Here is a 17,184-nt window from a genome sequence, read left to right as displayed (position 1 = left end):
TTCTGTAGGTGTGCTAAGATCTGGCTAGATTTCAATAACACTGTTTTGTTTCAGTTTTATTTCCTATAGTCTCTTTCCCTGGTGGCTTTCAGACAGTAAAGAATCTGTCTACAATGCAGGAGACCTGGGTTGGATCCCTGGGTCAGGAAGATCCCCAGAGAAGGGAATAGCACCCCACTCCAGTATTCTTGCCTGGAGAATCCCATGGACAGAGGAGCCTTCACTTCACAGTCTCTTTTAAGCAATACTGGTTTTCCCTTGACAGAAAGTGAGCCATTGTTCAGACACAATAAGGTGAAGATCCTGAAAGTGGGTGCTAAAGGACTTTGGGAGACAGTGCTGGGGGATCTCACACATGGCACCCATGCTAGCTCCACACTCATTTGCTGTGACTTCAGGCAGGTGACTTGGCCCTCTGAACCCCGGTTTCTCAGGGTAAAATGGAGTTGATGATATACTGCTGTGGGGCCATAGTGAGGATTTTCTGAGATTGTATGCATGTAAAGCATCAGATGGTGCTTGGCATGCAGTCTGCCTGGTGGCCTTGTTCCTTACACAAAGCCAGTTTCAGAGCCTTTGCTGGTCCTACAGCCAAAACTGACTTGGTTGAGTAGAAACCTGGAGCCCCTAATCATGCTCTGGCTGAGCTCCCTGGCCCTGGGCTTGGCCCATCCCCGTACTGGGCCACAGTTTCCCCCCATCAACAGAGGCTCTGACCAAATGATTTTAGGATCCCTTGCTCTGACATGGGAATATTTTGGAGTTACAAGTCCACAACAGAAGAATCTCTGTTTTAACGAATATATCTTGTGTTCCTCCCTGCTTGCAGACTTGGCCATGGATCAGTGACATTGGCCTCACCTGGGAGCAGGTTGGAAATGCAGACTCTCAGGCCTCATTCAGACCTCCTGAATCAGTATCTGCATTCTAAGAAGATGCCCAGTGCTGGAAAAGCACTGACTTACATCACCCAGCCTGAGATGAGAGTTTTAAATATTTTTACATCTTCAAATAGATTTCTCAGGGATTTTAAAAAACAATGAATATGTCAACTTCTCCTCCCCCCCACAAAAAATTACCCCCAGCTTTCAAAGCTGTTATGAAAATGTTAAATGAAATCAGGCCAGTTTGGATTTATGCAAATACGGTGAACAGTTTTTCCCAGAAAATTTTGCTTCTGAGTAAGGTACGATCCCCTTCTTCCCAGAGATTGGCCTCTTCCCTGCAAAGTGTCTTCCTCACGCCCAATTCCTGGAGGAATGTTTGAGAGAGAGATAGTGGGTGCGCGTGTGCACGTGTGTGTGTGTGTGTGTGTGTGTGTGTGACGTGACTGTGTCTTGTAGCTGATCCACTGAGCAGGGACTTCGGCCAAGTCAGCAAAACCAGGATGGAAAAAAACTAGATTCCTAAGGGCTTCAGGGTAAGCCTGGGGAGCTTGGGCAACCGTCCCTCAGATAAATCGAAGCAGCGTGCACTGTGGATTAGTCAGGCATCCTGGCTTTCCAGTTGGGCCCACCTCCTAGAGGGCTTCCCGCCTCACCCTCCTGTCCAGCTGGGTGCCTCTGTTTCTCCTCATCTCCAAAACAAAAGCCCAAACCCCATCCCATCCACTTTGGAGATCTATCCCAAAGAAGGAATCTCGATGTGGGCAAAGATCTTGCTACAAGAATGCTCATCACGTGCTGTTGATAAGAGTAAGAAGCCAAAAAAAAAAAACCCAACCCAAGTGTCTAAGAATAGGGGCCAGGGGTCACATCGTGATATATTTCAATCCTGCAGGCTGTGCCTGCGAGTGGATGAGCAGTAATGGGCAGGAGTCAGCAGGTCTGGACTTGAGGGATATTTTAAGAAGGTTATGCAGTCTCTTTAAGCCTCATTTTCCTCAGCTGTAAAATGGGGGTGATAATAAACCAGATTTGTTCTCTTATTTTGAGGATTAAATGAGGACACACATAGAAAACATTTAACACGCTGCCTGGAGTACAGTAAGCGCTCCATTTACCACTGGTAAACGGTGGTTTGCTGTGTGCTGGTTCAGATATAGACAAATGTTGGAGATGAATATTAATGACAAGGAAATACATATATGGGACAGTGGAGGTGGGAAAAAAAGCAGATTATAACTCAGCATGGTCCATTTTATAAGCACGTGTTTTTTTTGTTGTTGTTGTTTAGTAGCTGATTCATGTCTGACTCTTTTTGTGACCCCATGGACTGTAGCCCCCCCAGGCTCCTCTGTAGGTGAGATTTCCCAGCAAGGATACTGGAGTGGGTTGCCATTTTCTTCTCAGGGGATCTTCCCGACGCATGGGTCGAACCCACACTTCTTGCTTGCCAGGCAGATTCTTTATCACTTAGCCACCTGGGAGCCAAAGCGTATGTGTATATATTCATATTTAACCTGGTATGGAATTGATAAACATGAAATAGAGATGTGGTTGCTACAAGAACAGAAAATATCCGGCCCCCAGGTAACCCTTTCTCATTTCTCAGGCTCTCCTCCATCATATCTGCCTGAGAGTGCCAGGGGAAATCAGACTTGGATGGATCTTTGATAAGGACCATAATGAAAAGGCAAAAATGGTACCAGTTGAGTGCTTTCTAAGAGCCAGGCACCTGCTAGGTGTACTACTAGCTCATTTATTCTTCACACCTACCTATGAAGCAGATACTGTTAATATTTTCATTTTACAGACAAGGAAACTAGGTCACAGAGAGGCTGAGTAGCAATTTGTCCAAGGTTTCACAGCCAAAAAGAGATTAGAAGATAGTTTCAAACCCAGGCTCTTAATTACTATGCTATCCCACCTCCAGTCCTTTCACTGGCAAAGAAAGAATCTAAGGCCCAGAGAAGCAGAACATCTGGCCCAAAGCTACACAGCAAAGCAGCGTCAAAGGAGGAACCAGGACTAAACATCTTGAGGCTTTGAGGCTCTACAGTGCCCCCTTCGGGTAGCCTGGGGCTGCACTGGCTACTTGATTCTTGGGGCTGTGGAAAGGGCACCTGGGCAGCTAGCGTTTGCTCTTCTCTGCACACAACTGGGAGATAGGGAAGTATAGGTCTTTGGCGAGCAAAGGAGACAACCCACAGACTGCCTGCACCTTCGCCCTGAAGCACTGCTTTCACCCTCTAAATCCTGTGCCCTTCAGGGCAAATGTAATCCATATGGCTCTGATTCATTTACACTTAAATCTTCAAAATCTAAGAGCTGTTACTTACAAAGCCTCAGTTCAGTTCAGTTCAGTCGCTCAGTCATGTCCAACTCTTTGAGACCCCATGAATTGCATCACGCCAGGCCTCCCTGTACATCACCAGCTCCCAGAGTTCACCCAAACTTGTGTGCATTGAGTCGGTGATGCTATCCAGCCATCTCATCCTCTGTCGTCCCCTTCTCCTCCTGCCCCTAATCCCTCCCAGCATCAGGGTCTTTTCCAATGAGTAAACTCTTCGCATGAGGTGGCCAAAGTATTGGAGTTTCAGCCTCAGCATCAGCCTTACAAAGCCTCAGAACCTGTTAAATAAGATTCAGCTCCCTGACTCCTCCCACTCCCAACTGTAGTACAGTTTCCCTTTACTTCCCCCATCTGAAATGGAACTCATACCAGCATCTGAGTCACAAACTCAGACTTGGAAAGGTGTATGTGAACACAGGACCAGTTATCTTGATGTTCAGAGCAGCATTGTTTGTAATCTCCAAAGTTGGAAACAATGTATATGTCCATCCATGGGAGAATGGATGAATAAACTGTGGCAAATTCATACAATGTGACATCACACAGTAGTGAAATGGACAACCTCAGAGACATTGTTGGGGGGAAACAAAAAACCAAGTTACAGGTGAATTCATAATATGACACCAATTATTCAAAATGTTAAAACACTGAAAATCATTATATGAAATATACAAACTACCTTGGTAAAGCTGATTTTTCAACCTGGTAGTGGGGAGATGGATGTTTGTTCTAGCATGTACACATTTTTGTATAATTTTGAAAAGCTGCATAATAAAATTTTTAACTCCTACCCCTAGATTTAGCATCAGCAAAGAAAGTTATTGTATGTGTTTTATGTTGAGTTCAATTCTCTCATTTCCAGAAGGGGAGAAGGAAACAATCTAATATTTGTTGACTACTTAACACTGAATACTCACTTGCTAAGCACGCTCTCATTTCATGTAAGTTCTATACCCCTGCACAGGAGGATGTGCTATTAACATTTTCATTTTACAGATGAAGCAACTGAGGCTCAGCAACTTCCTCAATGTCGTGCGGCTTAATAACCACAAGGCTGTAACACAAGTCACGGCCTCTAGCTCCCAAGCCCACACAGCAGATCACAGGGTGTTGAGTCCAGCACTGTTATCTGATCTTCCCCCACAAGTCTCTGAGTTAGGTTTCATTGTTACCGGTTTTTCAGATGAGGAAACTGAGGATTGGCTCACTCAAGGGATTTGCTAATGGTTGTTCAGGTAGTTATTCTGAAGAGACCAGACCAGGGAGCTTCCTAATGTCCACTCCAGTGTTTTTTTTCTGTACCAGGTTTCATCTGGAAGGCCTGAGGGTGGGAGAAAATGGCTGTGTTTACTCTTACCTTCCACTGTTTAGAAGTTCTGCACAGTTCAGGTACTTCCAAGGGGAATCAGGTTTGAGGCACAGAGTTGTTCAGAAGAGGTCCTGATTAACCTTGGGTCTTGCAGCCAAAGGAACCATTCTTTTCATTCATGACTGGCATCCAATCTGTCAATCAGGTACCTGAAGGAAACAGGGGGCACACACAGAGTGGTTGTTTTGAGGGGAATTTAATAAAGGAACTATCCACAGATTTATAGGCAGAGTTAAGAAAAATGCTACCAGTTATAGCATAGTACCCTGGGGCTGGCAAGAGCAGGGGGTGGTCACCACTCAGGTCTGATGGGCAAGGGGAGGAGCCATTATCCACCCCTAAGGAGTAGCTTTTCTGAGTGCGCTGCCTGATTAGAGCTGTGCCCTTGGTAGAGGGCTCAGCCAAGCCTGAAAGGAGGAAGTCGAGGAAATGTACCCCAACCTCACTCTCCTCCTTCCCTCAGATCCCTTGCCAGTACTGTTTTTGGCTAAACTTAATGGGAAACTCCTCTGGCCAAACCCAGTGGAAAGCAGAGCAAAGAAAACTCTTGATGGAGTTCATAGATCTCAGCCTCCCAGGGCATAGAGCAGTTGGGGAGAGTCAGAAACTGAATCTAAAGGCCTGGAAGAAGATACTCTCCCCACTCCCATGAAAGCATTGACTGCCCTTCAGATAGTCTCTGACTGTTTAGTGCCACCTCCATGGCTAGCCCCTGCTGTGAACCACTGTCACTCTTCTGTATTTCTACTATAGACTTCTGGGTGATCTCCTATCTTCTAGAGTCTGTGATCACAGTCAGCGACTCTTATAAATTACACCTCAAACCCTGATACTCCTTTGCTCAAAATCTTCCAAAGAAGAATAAAAGCCAAATTCCTTACAAAACCTCACCAGTTCCTGCACAATCTTTCATCCGCCCCTTGACCTCATCTCATTTTTCTCCAGTACTCACTCTGCTCCAGCCACACCGACCTTTCCCTTCTTTGATAGAAAGTGAAAGTGAAGTCACTCAGTCGGGTCCTGCTCTTTGCGACCCCATGGACTGTAGCCTACCAGGTTCCTCCGTCCATCGGATTTTCCAGGCAAGAATACTGGAATGGGTTGCTATAATACACCAAGATAATTCCTGCTTTAGGGCCTTTGCTGGTCCCCCTGCCTGGAATGCTTTTCCCCCTCCATCCTTCACTTCCATCAAGTCTACTCAAGTGTGCTCAGTAAGACCTATTTTGACCTAAACTGCCAACTGTCTCCCCCATCTTTCACTCCCTACTCCTAATCCCCATCAACCCATTCTAGTTTTTCTTTTTAATTTAAATTTATTTATTTTAATTGGAGGCTAATTACTTTACAATATTGTATTGGTTTTGCCATACATCAACATGAATCCGCCACGGGTGTACACGTGTTCCTGATCCTGATCCCCCTCCCACCTCCCTCCCCGTACCATCCCTCTGGGTCACCCCAGTGCACCAGCCCCAAGAATCCTGTATCCTGCATCGAACCTGGACTGGTGATTCATTATACAGAGTGAAGTAAGCCAGAAAGAAAAACACCATTCTAGTTTTATACTTGTCATCTTTTAACATGCTGTATAATTTACTTGTTACATTTATTATCTGTATCTCTCCACTAGAATACAAGCTCTGCAAGCACAAAGCTCTGTTTTGTTCATCAGTGTGTCTCCAGAACTTGGAGTTTAGTATGTGTTCAACACATATTTGTTGAATGTTGTGGAATGACTGACATGGGAGTGAGGGAAGCTTGGAACTGTCCAGTTAGAAAAGGGTGGAGGACGGGTAGAGCCACTGAGAAGGTTAACAGGGCCTATATGAGGAGAAGGAAGAGCCCGTGTGCTGCAGTCAAGACCCAGTGCAGCCATAAATACAAATAGTTTAAAATTTTTAAGTAAAAAATAATATTTATAATAGTTCTAAAACATATAAATTTTTAGGAATAAATGTATCAAAAGATGTGGAATACCGCCATACTAAAAGCTACAAAAAAGAAATAAAAAAAACCTGAACAAAGGGAGAGTTATACCATGTTTATAAATTGCAGAGCTCAATATTGTTGAGATATTAATTATTTCCAAATGTATGTATAGATCCAACACAATCTCAAAGTTACAGGAGGGTTTCTCTAAAGTACAAACTAAGTCTAAATTTTATATGGAAATGTAAACCTCAAATACTCAAATCAATTTTGAACAAGGTTGAAGGACTTATCCTACTTGATTTCAAGACTTACAGTAAAACCACAATAATCAAGAATAGAAAAAAAAAAAAAAGAATAGATATACAGATGAATGAAACAGAACAGTCTACAGAAACATCTACACCTATATAGGGCCAACTGATTTTCAACAAAAGTTCCAAGGTAATTCAATGGGGAAAGAAAAGACTTTTCAACATATTGTGCTGGAACAATGAGACATCTGGGAGGGAAAAAATGAATCTCAATCCCTACCTCATATTATACCCCAAATCAATTCCAGATGAATCAAAGAGCTACTTGTAGAAGCTAAAATTATAAAGCCTCTAGGAACAGACAGGAGAATATTTTCAACCTTGGGGTAGACAAATATCTCTTGGAGAGATCTCACTACCTAGGATTTACAAAGAGAATGAGAAGACAAGCCATGGACTAGAAGAAAATAATTGCAAGAGAGATATCTGATAAAGAACTATTATCCACTCATTTCTCCAGCCCGAAGAAGATGGCTAGGATCTAACAAAAGGTTTTCTGTGGCTCAGAGCATAATCTCTCAATGATTGATGTGGAAACAAAATCACAAAGAAATTGAGAATGTAAAGATCACACAGCCAATGTATATTGGAGCCAAATTTTGAATCCTGTGTGAGACCTCAGAGCTGATAACCTAGTGATCAGTCCATCAGACCATGCTGGAGGTGGTTTTTAAATTACTACTCTACTTTTGCCCAACTTTGCTTTATACTTCAGAGAAAATAATACAGAGATAGTTTTCTCCAGCTGGCCTTATCTGAAGCAGACAATCTACTCCTTCTAGGACTGGAAAGGGTACCCAGGACACAGACCTCTTCCCTAGAGACAAGAAAGGACAGTTTTAAGTTCTGCTGACCTATCATAGAGGCCAGTTCAGTTCAGTTCAGTAGCTCAGTCGTGTTCTACTCTTTGCAACCCCATGAATCGCAGCATGCCAGGCCTCCCTGTTCATCACCAACTCCTGGAGTTCACCCAGACTCAACGTCCATCGAGTCAGTGATGCCATCCAGCCATCTCATCCTCTGGCGTCCCTTTCTCCTCCTGCCCCCAATCCCTCCCAGCATCAGAGTCTTTTCCAAGGAGTCAACTCTTCGAATGAGGTGGCCAAAGTACTGGAGTTTCAGCTTTAGCATCACTCCTTCCAAAGAACACCCAGGGCTGATCTCCTTCAGAATGGACTGGTTGGATCTCCTTGCAGTCTAAGGGACACTCAAGAGTCTTCTCCAACACCACAGTTCAAAAGCATCAATTCTTCGGTGCTCAGCCTTCTTCACAGTCCAACTCTCACATCCATACATGACCACAGGAAAAACCATAGCCTTGACTAGACGAACCTTTGTTGGCAAAGTAATGTCTCTGCTTTTGAATATGCCATCTAGGTTGGTCATAACTTTCCTTCCAAGGACTAAGCATCTTTTAATTTCATGGCTGCAGTCACCATCTGCAGTGATCTGGGAGCCCACAAAAATAAAGTCTGACACTGTTTCCACTGTTTCCCCATATATTTCCCATGAAGTGATGGGACCAGATGCCATGATCTTCGTTTTCTGAATATTGAGCTTTAAGTCAACTTTTTCACTCTCCACTTTCACTTTCATCAAGAGGCTTTTTAGTTCCTCTTCACTTTCTGCCATAAGGGTGGTGTCATCTGCATATCTCAGGTTATTGATATTTCTCCTGGCAATCTCGATTCTAGCTTGTGTTTCTTCCAGTCAAGCGTTTCTCATGATGTACTCTGCATATAAGTTAAATAAGCAGGGTGACAGTATACAGCCTTGATGTACTCCTTTTCCTATTTGGAACCAGTCTGTTGTTCCATGTCCAGTTCTAACTGTTGCTTCCTGACCTGCATACAGATTTCTCAAGAGGCAGGTCAGGTGGTCTGGTCCCATCTCTTTCAGAATTTTCCACAGTTTCTTGTGATCCACACAGTCAAAGGCTTTGGCATAGTCAATAAAGCAGAAATAGATGTTTTTCTGGAACTCTCTTGCTTTTTCCATGATCCAGCAGATGTTGGCAATTTGATCTCTGGTTCCTCTGCCTTTTCTAAAACCAGCTTGAACATCAGGAAGTTCACAGTTCACATATTGCTGAAGTCTGGCTTGGAGAATTTTGAGCATTACTTTACCAGCGTGTGAGATGAGTGCAATTGTGCAGTAGTTTGAGCATTCTTTGGCATTGCCTTTCTTTGGGATTGGAATGAAAACTGACCTTTTCCAGTCCTGTGGTGACTGCTGAGTTTTCCAAATTTGTTGGCATGTTGAGGGCAGCACTTTCACAGCATCCAGTAGTTGCCAAAAACAAACCAACTAGCTGATTTTCCTGGGCATGGAATATTTCAAAATCCTCTGTCCCAGAGGAATGGATAAAGAAGATGCAGTATACACACACACACATATACACACAATGGAATATTACTCAGTCATCAACAAGAATTTGCAGCAACATGGGTAGACCTAGAGATTTTCATCCTGAGTGAAGTAAGTTAGACAGAGAAAGAGAAATATTGTATGATATCCCTTATATGTGTAATCTAAAAATAAATGATACTAATGAACTTATTTATAAAACAGGCTTAGAGAACACACTTATGGCTGCCAGGGGGAAGAATGGGGGAAGGGATAGTTAGGGTGTTTGGGATAGACATGTACACACTGCTGTATTTAAAATGGATAACAAACAAGGACCTACTGTATAGCACAGAGAACTCTGCTCAGTGCTATATGGCAGCCTGGATGGGAGGGGAGTTTGGGGGAGAATGGATCCATGTACATGTATGGCTGAGTCCCTTTGCTGTCCACCTGAAACTATCACAACACTGTTAATGGCTATGAAAGTGAAAGTGAAAATACTAGTCGCTCAGTTGTGTCTAACTCTTTGCAACCCAGTGGACTGTAGCCCGCCGGGCTCCTCTGTCCATGGTATTCTCCAGGCAAGAATACTGAAGTGGGTAGCCATTCCCTTCTCCAGGGGATCTTCCCTATCCAGGCATTGAACCCTGGTCCCCTGTGTTGCAGGTGGTTTCTTTACCATCTGAGCCACCTGGGAACCAGTATCTTAAAGCACTGTCCTTGATTAATCAACAGTCTTCTGTCCCACAATAATCCCCTAGGATGGAGGTCAGAGTTAGGAAAGAGTAAGGATACTCTTCCTGATTATGAAAACCTATACTAATTTTGTGTATCCATGTAAAACTTTAGTCTCATAAATTGATCTGTTAATTTTCACACTGTATTTTTGTAGAAAGTAATTTTCCAGGAGGTATATAACATGTTTTCAAAGAGCTATCTAATCCGCATACATAAAATATGTCATATGTGCATTTATAAGTATACATATTAATATAATGCTTAAAAATAAATCATTCTGAATTTTTGAATAAAAAAAGAACTATTATCCAAAATGTACAAAGAACATTTGAAACTCAACAATGAGAAAATGAATAACATGATTTTAAAAAGATGAGCCAAAGACCTGAAAATATACTTCACAAAAAAAGATATACAGATAAGCATATGAAAAAATGCTCACCATCATATGTCAGTAGGGGATTGGAAACTAAAGCAATAATGAGATACCAACACATCTATTTGAGTGGTCAAAATCCAAAACAGTAACACCACCAAATGCCAGCAAGGATTCACTGTTGGTGGGAAAGCAAAATGCTACAACCACTTTGGCTTTTTCCTATAAAACTAAACAGGCTCTTACCATGTGTGTATGTTAGTCGCTCATCATGCCTGACTCTTTGCATTCCCAGGGATCGTAGCTTCTGTCCATGGAATTTTTCAGGAAAGAATACTAGAGTGGGTTGCTATTCCCTTCTCCAGGGGATCTTCCTAACCCAGGGATCGAACCTGGGTCTCCCACATTGCAGGCAGATTCTTTACCATCTGAGCCATGATCCAATAATTGTGCTCACAGGTATTTACTCAAATGAATTAAAAAGCTATGTCGTCACAAAAAACATGCACACAGATGTTTATAGCAACTTCATCCATAATTGTCAAAACTTGGGATCAACTAAGATGTCCTTCAGTAGATAATGGATAAACAAACTGTGGTACATCCAGACAATGCAATTAGCACTGAAAAGGATATGAGCTATCAAGCCATAAAAAGACATGGAACAAACACAAATACATATTACTAAGTGAAAGAAGCAAATCTGAAAAGGCTACATACCACATGATTCCAACTACATGACATTGTGGAAAGCACAAAACTATGGAAATAGTAAAATTACAGATCAGTGGTTGTCAGGACTTGAGGGAAGGACGGATGAATAGACACAGCACAGAAGATTTTTTAGGGCCATGAAACTATTCTGAGAAACCATTATATGTCATTATACATTTGTCTAAATCAACAGAATGTACAATATTCAGAGTAAACCCTAATGTAAACTATCAGGTGATAATCATTAATACGTAGATTGTAACAAATGCACCATTCTGGTAGGAGATGTTCATGGTAGAAGACAATGCCTGGGTGGGGCAGTACTGTCTGTACTTTCCACTCATACTTTCAGCTCAGCTTTGCTGTGAGCCTAAAATGGCTCTTAAAAAATTGTCTATTAAAAACTGATAAATTAGACTTCATCAAAAATGTAAACTTTTGTTCATCAAAAGATATCATTAGTAAATGAAGAGATTAGCCACAGGTGGGAAAAAATATTTTCAATATGTATACATCTGACAAAAGACTTGCACCCAAAGTATATAAAGAACTCTTGTAACTCAACAATGAAAAGATAATCAATCTAATTTAAAACGAAAAGGACAAAAGACTTGAGTAGACACTACAAAGTGTCATGTTCTCATGTTCATCATAACTTCTCATATTACAGAACTTCATACAGATGGAATCACACATTTTATGGCTGGCCTCTTTCACTTAATGTGTTTTTCAGATTTATTTATGTCATTGCATGTTAATTGCAATGACATTGCAAAACAAATTGCATCAGTAATTTGTTCTTTTTTATGAACAAAGAGATATAGAAATGGCCAAGAAGCACATGAAAAGGCATTCAAAATTATTAGACACAACGGAAAAGCAGACTAAAGCCAACATGAGATACTATATACCAGAATGGTTAAAATTAAAAACACGGACAATATTAAGTATTGATGAAGACATAGAACAACTGGAACTCTCTTACATTTCTGGCTGGAGTGTAAAATGGTAAAACCACTTTAGGAAACCCTTTTGCAGTTTCTTTTGAAGGTAAAATACACCTACCCTTTGAGCCAGCAATATAATTTCTAAGAATGAAATGAATATATATGTTAGAATATTGTATTTTATATAACAAAGATTTTATATTTATATAAAGATAAACATACACACACACATACAAAAGGCTTGAATGCAAATGCTAATAGTGGCTTTATACATAAGAGCCAAAAGCTAGAAACAGTTCTGACATCTGTAATTTGGTGGACAAACAATTTCTTATAATGTTGTATGATTCAGTAATAAAAAAGCACACATTACTGGTACATGCAATGACATAAATAAATCTGAAAAACACACTGAGTGAAAGCAGCCAGCCATGAAATGTGTGATTCCATTTATATGAAGTTCTGAAATGGAAGAAGCTAAGCTACAGTGATGAACATGAGAATGGTATTTGCCTTTGTGGGGGTTGAGTGGCCAGAAGGAACTTCCTGGGGTGATGGAAATGTTTTATATCTTTAATGCGGTAGTCTTACATGTGTGTACACACTTGTCCAAACTCACCCAACTATACATTTAAAGTCTGCACATTTTTTGTGTATATAACTCAGTAAAAGTCATATAAAGCTAAAAAGTACGCAACATATGGAAAAAGAATATAAATATATAAAAATAAAGAATTTTAAAATGGAGAACAATATAGATGTAAAGAGATTGTAAAGAGAGATTTACATCTCATGTAAAGAGATGACAGAATGAAGGAAGATAAATCGCATGGTCAAAATCTAGCAAGAATAAAAGGAGTTCTTGATAATTGACAAGAAAAACAACCCTTAATAGAAAATTGGCCAAAGGTATGAGTTGGCAGTTTATGGTTCTTAGTCAAATCAAGTGCTTAGTCGTGTCCAATTCTTTGTGACCACATGGACTGTAGCCTGCCAGGCTCCTCTGTCCATGGAATTCTCCAGGCAAGAATTCTGGAGTGGGTAGCCATTCCCTTCTCCAGGGCATCTTTCCAGCCCAGGGATCAAACTTGGGTCTCCTGTATTATAGGCGGGTTTTTTACCGTCTGAGTCAACAGGGAAGCCCATCAAATCAGGAATGCATTCATATTATCTGATCATTTCATTCCTAGCTGTAGAGTCTAGTGAAATTTTCACACAGGTCCATAAAGGACATGTTCTACTATGTTGGGGTGGTATTTTTTTTGGGGCAAAGGCAATCTGGAGTCCAATTCGATGGTGAGGAATTATATTAACTCTATCCTCTGTACCTAAAGTAACACACATAAGCACACACGCATACATTTATTCAGGACATACTATATTCCAGATATTGTTGCGCATTACAGAAACTAACTCACTTAGAGTTTGTATTAAGGAAGTCAGGCTTCTCTGGTGGCTCAGACGGTAAAGCATCTGTCTGCAATGCAAGAGACCCAGGTTCGATCCCTGGGTTGGGAAGATCCCCTGGAGAAGGAAATGGCAACCCACTCCAGTATTCTTGCCTGGAAAATCCCATGGACGGAGGAGCCTGGTAGGCTACAGTCTATGGGGTCGCAAAGAATCAGAATCAGACACGACTGAGCAACTTCACTTTCACTTTCATTGTCACCACTTCCCATCTGACAGATAGAGAAACCAAGGCACAGAGAGGTTAGGTAAGGTTCTGAAGGTCACACAGCTTGTTACTCATAGAACCAAGATTCCAACCAACAAAGCTGAAGCCCACATTGCCAAGTGCTCACTCCGCCTCTACGTGTTTCCTTTGTGTGAATGCAGACAATGACACTCAGAACTTCAGACCAAAGGCCCAGGGCTGTCCACCAAGTAACATGAAAGTCCCTGGAAAAAAGGTTAACCCAGAGCCAGCAGGATCTGTGCCTTCAGCCCAAATAAACATCCCACCAGCATTTCCTCGGATTTGGTTGTTGTTGCAGGGAGAGAGCCAGGTGGGAGCCCATGTGGTTTTGATAGAACACCCATTCAAGCGGAGCTTTAAATATGAGAGTGGCACTGTTGGTGCAGTTAAATTTAAGGATCTGTCAGTTTATGATGAATTTTTATTTTTAAGGGTTTCAAGTAAGCTGTAAACATTCACTCCAGACTGAAATTTCCCCCATTTGACACCTGGAAGGGGCAGAGCGGAGGAGCAGTGGGTTGGGTGGCTGGGAGGTAAGGCGGGAAGGGGTGAGAAGAGACTGGGCACTGGAGTGGGGGTGACTCTTCTCACCGGAGTGGGGTGACCAATATCTCCAAGAAGGGCTTGGGAGGGGCTGCGTGCCCTGTAATGAGGGAGGCCGACAACTACCCCAAAGGGCACCACAGGGGCCGCTGTTTTTGCAATGCAGTTCAGTTTTCCTTTCCCCCTTTCCAGCAAAGCAGGACTGTAATGGGCATTTAAGAAACAATCCTTTGGGAACTCTGTGCGATCCACTACTGGAGAAAGGAAGGAAGTCGGCATGGTATGCATGGTATGGACATAATTTTTTTTAATACATCTGTATATGTATGTAGAAAGAAGGCCAACATATTATAGGAATTTTTCTTTTTTTTTTTTGCATTTTGGGTTTTGTAAAAAAGATTTGTTGAATAGTAAACACATTTTTTGTGATCACCAAAAATTTGTTGCTAAACAAAAAACAAGCTACAGTGAAAAACGTGCTACCAGCCATGGCTGACCTTTTCTGTGGTTTCACTCTGTGCCAGGTCCCAGGTACCCCCTCTTCACCTGCTCTCCCATTTAATCTTCATCCTACTCTCAGAGGTGATTATTATTTTTCATCCCCATTTTGTAAACAAGGAAACTGAAGTTTAGGGAAGCAAAGTATTTTGCTCAGGCATATACAGGTAGGAAGTGGAGTTGCTGAATCATAGGTATAGTTGACTGAAGTATAATTGATTTACAATATCATGTAAATAGAGAAGTCTTGTTAAGACTCCCCCAGACTCCCCATGTCCCTGACCACACCGCATGGTTTGCAGGATCTTAGTTACTGACCAGGGGTTGAACCTGGGCCCTTGGCACGCAGAGCATGGAGTCTTAACCACTGGACTACCAGGGAAATCCCTACTGAAGACTTTTAAACAGCCATTCAGCTCGACTGTGAGGCAGCATGTCATTTGCATCTTCAGAGGCATGTAGGGGATCACCTCCAAGAGACAGGGAGACAAAGCTGGGTCCCTTGGTCTCCTCCTGAGGCTACCTGCCGGGGAGAAACCTTCTCTACCACTTGCATGTGCCCTGCTCGCCTCTCCCACAGCTCCATTTGCCGGGCAAGGATTTGGCCTCTTCATCCTCTCAGAGACAGAAGGGTGTAGAATAAGTGACACAGGAAAGAGTCCCTTAGTGAATCTTCTGAATATGGGGGCCAAAATTTCACACCAAAGTGTGTATGTCTGTGGGGGAGAGACTGGGACTGGGACTTTACCTTGGAAAATGAAAGAAAACATTGCATAAATATGTTTGATTGATATTTTGAAATGTTTTGGTATTTTGGCCACAAGGCATGTGCGATTTTAGTTCCTGAACCATGGATCGAACCCTCAGTCCCTGCATTTGAAGGCAAAATCTTAGCTACTGGATCACCAGGGAAGTCCCTAATTGAACTTTTATTAATTATGACTATGTGCTAATTCTTAGCATGAACAAAGAAATCATGTGCTGCTTGTTTTAGCTCTGGTGGCACAGTTTTTTCCTAATCAAGTCTTATGACAATGTCTTTCACTTTACTTTAGTCTCAGCATGATTTTTGAAGAAAATAATTATTGCAAAGATATTCAAGGGTTTATCAATCTCCCAAAGGGTTTCCAGTAATCCTCTAGCAGTCAGCCTGTTCTCTTATGAAACCCCAATGTCATTTCCTCTTTTACAGTGTTAACTGACCTAACTCTGATGTGTCCCACATTGTCCACAGCACTGCAAGGGTTTGGGTAGTTCAACACCATCATTTTCACAGATTTTGTAAAATCTATATATATTTTTTTACAATATTTACAATTTCACTCAATGACCAAATTGTACTATTATTTTGTGTCTTTGTAAAGACCAGGGAGAAAGAGTTGATGTAATGGGTGGAGATAGAAATCTGTATTAAAGAGGCATATGGAGAAAGGTGCCTAATTTTTTAAAGTATCAGCTCCATTAGTGAATTGTTTCATGTTTCAAAGCACTGTTGTTTCCTTCTGCAAACTTGTAATTCTAGGGATCCTGGATAATGAATATTCAGATAACAGGGGACTCCCTAAATACTTATTAAATATATAGTATACTTTTAAGTATTAAGCATGTACTTACTAAGTATATACAGAAGAAACAGAACACCCACGTATCTCAAAGATGCACCCACAATGGCAGGCATGGTGGGTAATGGTTTCTCTTTGTAGGCAACAGCACTAGTTCTGAGGGCTGAGTTCCGTGCTTGCTGCCAGTGAGATGAATCACTTTGACAAGTGCCAGGAGATAGAGCCCGAACTCATACTCTGCCAATATCATTTCTAATCTTCGCAGCCGTGCTGTGAGATAGGTATTATAGTTGTATCATTTGGAATTCTCTGGTTAAAAATGACAGAAAAACCAACTGGGATTAATTTAAGCAAATAAAATAAACCTATTTAGCTATTGCTCCATAATAAAATGCCTCCAAATGCAATGCTTAAAATAATTACTAACTACTCATAAGTTATTGGAGAAGGAAATGGCAACCCACTCCAGTATTCTTGCCTGGAGAATCCCAGGGACAGGGGAGCCTGTTGGGCTGCCATCTATGGGGTTGCACAGAGTTGGACACGACTGACGCGACTTAGCCCCAGCAGCAGCAGCTCATAAGTTAACTGAGCGGGTCTTCTGGTCCCTCCAGGCTCAACTTTGGTGGTCAGCTCTGCTGATCTTGGCTGGACTTTCTCATGCATTTCCAGCCAGCAGGACGTAGGCTGGTCCAGGATGCTCTTGGCTGGGACAGTGGGCTCTTCTCCACTTGTTTCTTTTCCTTCTGCAGGCTAGCCCAAGGGGATTTATAGATCCAAGACAGTGAGTATAAACGCGTAAGACCCCTTAGGCTTGGGCTTGGAACTGACCCACTGTCACTTCTGCCATGCTCTGTTGGCCAACACAAATCACCAGACTAACCTAGATCCAAAGAATGGGGAGAAAGATTC

General features: G+C 42.0%; 1 long non-coding RNA gene across 1 annotated transcript in view; it reads right to left on the bottom strand.

The window, feature by feature from the left end:
- Positions 1 to 3,666: 3,666 nt before the first annotated feature.
- Positions 3,667 to 17,184, bottom strand: part of LOC147369732 (uncharacterized) — an 80,603-nt gene continuing 67,085 nt past the window's right edge. The window contains exon 2 of the long non-coding RNA XR_015167833.1: positions 3,667 to 4,752. This is a non-coding gene — a long non-coding RNA (uncharacterized LOC147369732). The remainder of the gene's footprint in view (positions 4,753 to 17,184) is intronic.

Source organism: Bos grunniens, chromosome 7 (genome assembly GCF_055505025.1).
Source record: "Bos grunniens cultivar Pamir isolate PY7600 chromosome 7, Bosgru_T2T1.0, whole genome shotgun sequence".
Taxonomy (NCBI): Eukaryota; Metazoa; Chordata; class Mammalia; order Artiodactyla; family Bovidae; genus Bos; species Bos grunniens.
Note: the sequence above shows the minus strand (reverse complement) of the source record. Positions and strands in the feature narration are given on the sequence as shown.